Here is a 6,354-nt window from a genome sequence, read left to right on the forward strand (position 1 = left end):
GGCAGTCCCTCAAAAAGTTTAACCTAGAATTACTGTGTTGTACACCAATTCCAGTCCTAGGTAAGTATCTAAGAGAATAGAAACCATATGTGCACACCAAAATGTGTACACAAACTTTCATAGCAGCATCATTTATCATAGCCAAAGAGTAGACAGCCCAAGTGTCAAAACTGATGAGTGGATAAGCAAAATGTGGTATATACACATCCAAACATGACTCAGCAGTAAAAAGATATGAAGTTATAATACATATTTGGTCATGAGTGGATTTTGATAATATGCTGGCTAAAAAAAAGAGAACAGCCGCATAGGACCACATCCTTTATGATTCCATTGATATGAAATATCCAAAATAAGAAAATCTCATAGAGACAAAAACTAAATGAGTGGTTGCCAGGGGATGAAGGAAGAGAGAATCAAAGATGAAGGAAGGGAGAATCAAGGATGAAGGAAGGGAGAATCAAGTATGAAGGTTCTTTTGGGAGGGAAGAAGATGTTCTCAAATTAGTGGTAATCGTTGTACAGCACAACAAGTATACCAAAGGCCACTAAATTGTACTCTTCAAACTGATGGACTTTCTGTGATATGAATTTATATCGCACTTTTAAAAATACCCATCTTTGGTTTCATGTTTAGTGTTTCTAAGGAAAAAATCCAATAAGTAATAAATGTGTACGTGTTTGGTTAAATCTGATTCTTACAAGTAACATATTAATTCTGGCTTTTGATTCATATGCAATACAATCAAAAATATACGGGAATGTTTGCTTATTTTTAAATTATTACAGCAGAAGACATGTTGCCGTTTATTCCCCTCAAAATATTCCCCCTCCATTCGGAACACACGCATTGTTGCCACTTCCTGAAGTGTCCTGGGAGTTGTCTTCTGTGAATGTCTTTCATTGCACCGTCATGGCTACCTTGCCGTTCTGAATCATTTCAAAACATTTATGATAACTTTTTTCAAATAAAAACTTTATGGAACATCCCCATGCATCTTATTCACTGGATCTATCACCATGCAACTTCTGCCTTTTCCCTAAAGTCAAAATGACAGTGAAGGGTAAATGTTTTGAACTGATTCAGAACAACAAAGTAGCACAATAGCATAATTAAAACTTACAAAAGAGGACTTTCAGATGCCTGCAGAAATAAGTGTGTTCAAAACAAAGAGAGTATTTTGAGGGAGATTAATGGCAGAGTCTTTTATTGTAATAAACTTTTAAATATAAACATTTCAAATTTTTGGTTCTCTCATCATAGCCTCAGTATCATAGTTTAGATACAGGAAGCCAAACATGTAAGTAGATTTTTTGCCTAGATTTTGAGCTTTTCCTAAAGATGTTTGTTACTACATGATGCTTGTATTTCCCAAAAATTCATATTGAAACTCTACCTTCTAATGTGATGGTACTAAGAGGTGCAGTCTTTGGGAGTTAATTAGGATTAGATGAAATCATAAAGGGTTGTCCAAATCTGCTTTCCGGTGCTATAGCAGAAGGTTGTCCAAATCTACTTTCTGGTGCTATAGCAGAAGGTTGTCCAAATCTGCTTTCTGGTACTATAGCAGAATATCTGAGACTAGGCAATTTATAAAGGACAGAGATGTATTTGGCTCACAGTACTTCAAGTCCAAAAACATGGCACCAGCACCTGCTCAGCTTCTGGCACAGGCCACATACTGCTCCTCGCATGGCAGAAAAGCAAAGAAGAAACTAAGAACATGCATAAGAGAGGGAAGGGACAAAGGAACAGACCTGCTTTGTAGCATCTTACTTTCATGAGAACTGACCCATGTCCATCAGAACTAACCCAGTCTCATGAAAAATATGTTCATCTCTCATAAAGTCCCACGTCCCAATGCCACTTTGTTGACAAGGAAATTCATTGAGTGTTTGCTGGGGAAAAACCACACCCAAACCAAAGTGAGGATTGATCCTCACCTTGGGACTGGATTATTGTCTTATAGAAATCCCAAAGGAGTGTGCCATGTGAGAACACAGCAAAAGCACTGCCATCTATGAACCAGGAAAAGGACCCTCACTGGACATCAAATGTGCTGGTGCCTTTATCTTGGACTTCTCAGGCTCCAGAACTGGAAAATAAGCACTTCTTGTTTAAATCTGTGATCTACAATTGCAGTGGACCAATGGCTACCCCGCTACATCTCTGTACTGCACTCGGAACATTGAGGTTGTCAGATCCTTGCTGCTGGGAGAGTATATATTTGTTACTCATTGTCCCCAAACTCAGAGCTTAAAGCAAGTATCTGCTACTGTGCCATTTCTGATCTTTAAATCTGAGAACAGTGTGGCTGGGTGATTCTGGCTCAGGGTCTCCTGAGATTTTGGCCCAGCTCTCTACCAGGGCTGTGGTTCTGGAATTACAGGGATGCTGCAATCACAGGCTGCTGGCAGAGGATTTCGGCTCTTCCCCTTGTGAGCCTCTCCACAGGCCTGCTCCAAGAGGGCTTCTCCACCAGAGTGCATGATCCATCTAACGCAGAGAAAGCACAGTGCAAGCTGCCAAGCCTTTAATCTAATCTTAGAAGTGGCACCCATTATGCTGTCCACATTCTCATGGATCACTAGGTCACACAGATCAAACACAGTGCAATGTCAGAAGGGACTACCTGAGAGTATGTGTTCTAGGAAGCAGGGTTATGGTGCTATCTTGGAAGCTGGCTGCTTTAGGGAGACAACAAAAGTCAGACTTGACACATTGGAAACCAGGAACTCAAGAGTAACAGTTTCCATAGTGATGCCCATCAGCCAAGCAGAGGTCCCACTTGAGTCCTACAAAGTGAAAGCCACATCTGCCCATTGGGTCACACACCAGAGGTCCAGATGTTAGTGCTGCTCTGAAGCTGTCACTGAGTATAGCACTCAGGGAGTACAGAGCACCAGACCAGAATAAAACATCTGAGGCCACTCTGTCCAGTAGCCTCCATGTGTCTAGGTAGGACTCTTGCCCTCTGCAGGTCTCTGTCTTCTTCTTTGTGAAAGACACAGTAGGCTTAGGGCAGGGTTTTTTAACCTGGGCACTCTGGGTCTTCAGGAGCCCAGGATGTGTGGTCAGGAAAGCTCTGGCTTTATCAGGTCTCCTTGCAAGATCTCAGTTAGGAGGAAAAAAGTGTGCTGCTGATTAAAGGCAATAACGACAACAAAGGGAGCATGAGAGCCATGGCACTCTGTCTTCTCTTTTCAATGTCCTGATCTCCAAATCATAAAGCCATGCCCAGAGGGTCACTCTTAGTCACACAAAAAGTATGTAAAGAATCTGCAGTTCTGTTCTGTCCTGTGGTTGCCTAACCAGAGAGACACTGCCCTTCAGATGCCACAATAATTGTCATTCAATCACTTTCTTGTTGCTGGAAGGGAAGGGGAGTAATCGTAAGGGAAGGCTGGAGTTTGCGGCACTGACACAGGGCCAGCGATCGAGATGGGAAGTGAGGTATCTGTCAGTCACCCCCTGGCAGAGGTACACAGGGTAGGAGCCAGGGCTGGGAGTGAGCACGGTTTTGGGCTGTACCAGGAGTCCTCTTGGCTCTGTTTTCCTCACCTCTAACTGTGTCCCGGGGTAGCCGAGACAATCAGTGAAATCAGAGCTCCCTTGGAACAAGTAGGAGAGGAGGCTACGAGTACTATATTTGGGGAGAGGGTTGGCACCTGAGAACACAGGGAGGGAAGGTCCCATTGGACAGGGCTAGACTCTATCCAGCTCCCTCTGGCTGTTATCATGAGGATTTTGGGCCTAGGACTGCCAAATTGTCTCATTTTTCACCAGAAGCCAGAAGCACAGGTTTTAATAAGAAATTTTCCAATTTATAGAATACTGTGTAGGCCAAGCAAAACATGTTGCTGGAGCAAACTAATCCATTGATCACCATTTTGCAACTCCTGAATTCAAAATGAGTGGAATAAAATTTTTTTTCCGGCGTGTTTGGCCTCTGGAGATAATTATTGATTCCTTGCGCAATTATTGATTCCTTACAGGATTTCCAAGTCCTGTAAGCCAGGCACAGAGGTTCTAAAGTGTATGATTCATCCTCTCTTCTTGCCCACAGGCTCTTTTCTCTTGTTCTATCCATAGGTTCCAAGCTTTTGAGTCCCTTGGGCTACACTGAGTGAAGAGAAATTGTCTTGGTCCTCGTGTGAAATATGTATCATAGTTGAGGCATATAAGTAGTGAAATTTTCTCTTGCATATATTTTTACACTTTTTTCTTTAGAAAAAAAGAGGGTGAGCTCCCCATGGGCCACAAGTTGAACACATGTAGCCGCTCTGTCTATGGGAAAGTGGGAAGAAGAAAAACAGGGAAAGGAAAACAGACCTGGAATAAAAGTTGTGCAAGTGTCTCATTCTAGAAGCAGAGATCAAATTCTGCCCTGAACCCACCTTTTCTGAAACCCAAGCACATAACACAGAGCTTATTACATATTATTGAAAGAGCGCCTGTGACTTTAGTATTGTATTGCTGTTCTGTGCATTTTGTTCCTCGTAATATTTCTGTAACGTAGAGGCCTCCTTTTCATCATGAGAGGAAACTGAGGCCCAAAAAGACTAACTGAGCAAGTTCATAGAGTTCTCAGGCAATGGGACTGAGATGTGACTCCATATATGCCTGATTCCATGGTGCATGTCATTAACATATGAATGAACGCATGAATGAATGAACGAATGAGCTGGCTGAGGCCTGCTCCCACTCTCCTTCATCTTTCACCTGCCAGAACCCTTTGCCTCTCTCAGCTTATGTGCCGGTTCTGAGACGTAAAGACCAGAGGAACATGTTTGTGGATTTCCCCAGTAATCCTCGAGCCACTATTCCTCTTGCAGTTCAGGTGCTGCCATCCGTCCTGAGGCCTCCCGGGAGCTGTCACTGTGAGGACTTCTGCTCCGAGCACTCATTGTCACATTGACACACTCTTCATTACTTGCCTTCCAAACACGTTGCATGAAGGAGAAAGATTCAAGAAAGCAGCATGTTTTACAGATCAGGGAGGGTTTTTATTTACCAGTGTGATTGTTTCTGTTATTTCTCTATGTACCCTAGTGTATAATCAGAGCTCATAAAAGTGCTACCGTGTGGGAGGTCTACATTTCCTCCCGATTAAGCGTCCCCAGATGTTCCCAGCTACTCACACTTCAGGCCTCCCTGCCAGCTTCGCTCACCTTTCAGCCTCTCTGTTCCTCCTTGCCCCAGCTGAGGGACCAGGCGTGGCCCACCCTGCGGTTAGCTAATCAGTCCCCATTCCCCAAAGCTGCAACTCCACGTCTGCCTGACAGTCTGTCTCCTCCTTGATGCGGTCGGGTGTCAGCTGTCTGCTCTGATTGAGATTCCTCTTTCATGAGAAACTGGTGCCCATCTGCAGATAGATTTCCTTCCTGCTCTGGAAATCACTCCCTGGGTGCAATCACAGAAGCCCTATGTGGCACACGCAGACCTCATAGCTGGAGAGGGGTGCATCAAACATTTTTATATGCATCTGAACCCAAAATTTCAGAAGACACTATGATGAAACCAGAAAACACTGTGGTCCTCCAGGTAGGTCCGATGGTCCATTTTTGCAAAACATCAGACCCAAAGGAAGGCTCAGAAGGCCTAGACAGAAAACTTTTCCCTTCCCTCCCCAAGTTCACACAAGTTACCTGTTCCTTTTGTGGGCTTAGAGCTCTGGCTTGAGGGTTTTGGCCTTTATTACCTAGGGAAGAACATGTTAAGGGTTTTAGATTGAGAGACGTGGAGTTTGCAAAAGTGGGATCGGATTTTGACTATGCCAGGTGCTAGGTTTACAGTCTAAAAGAAATTAATGCATTTGGAAGTTTCATTTTCCTCACCCAGAACATAGGACAAGAACAAAAATTGTCTTACAACATTATTGTGGTAATTAAATAAATTAGCATATGTCAGTGTGTCTGGAATGGAGCAGGCTTTCATCAGTTTTTGTGTGCGTAGCTTCTGTTTGTGACATGGCCGAGAGCCCGGGAAAGTGGGGGCTCTGTACGGCTGGGGACAGGGCGCGGCTCAGGCCCTCTTGGCGGGGCGGTCGGATTCCTCTTCACCATCACAGGATTCCGGCAGCCAGGATAGCGCTGGCTCTGGGACAGAGGCCACGCACAGGTCCACGGTCCTCGCGGATCGAGAGAGAGCACGAGGCGGACGCTGCTGAGGGTAGCGCTTGTTGTTGGTGAGGATTGTTCACACCTAGGAGGTGGTGGGCTTCCGCTGTCCAGATCTCCGCGTCGCCACTACCGTCCTTCGGTGAATCAGCCCTATGTGGTGAGGGAGCTTCGAGCCTTCAGGTTATTGGGCTCCGGGCTGTGCCCTGGAGAAGTTCCCACTACCACCCACTG

The sequence above is a fragment of the Chinchilla lanigera genome, unplaced genomic scaffold (genome assembly GCF_000276665.1).
Source record: "Chinchilla lanigera isolate Chin_1 unplaced genomic scaffold, ChiLan1.0 scaffold00034, whole genome shotgun sequence".
NCBI lineage: Eukaryota > Metazoa > Chordata > Mammalia > Rodentia > Chinchillidae > Chinchilla > Chinchilla lanigera.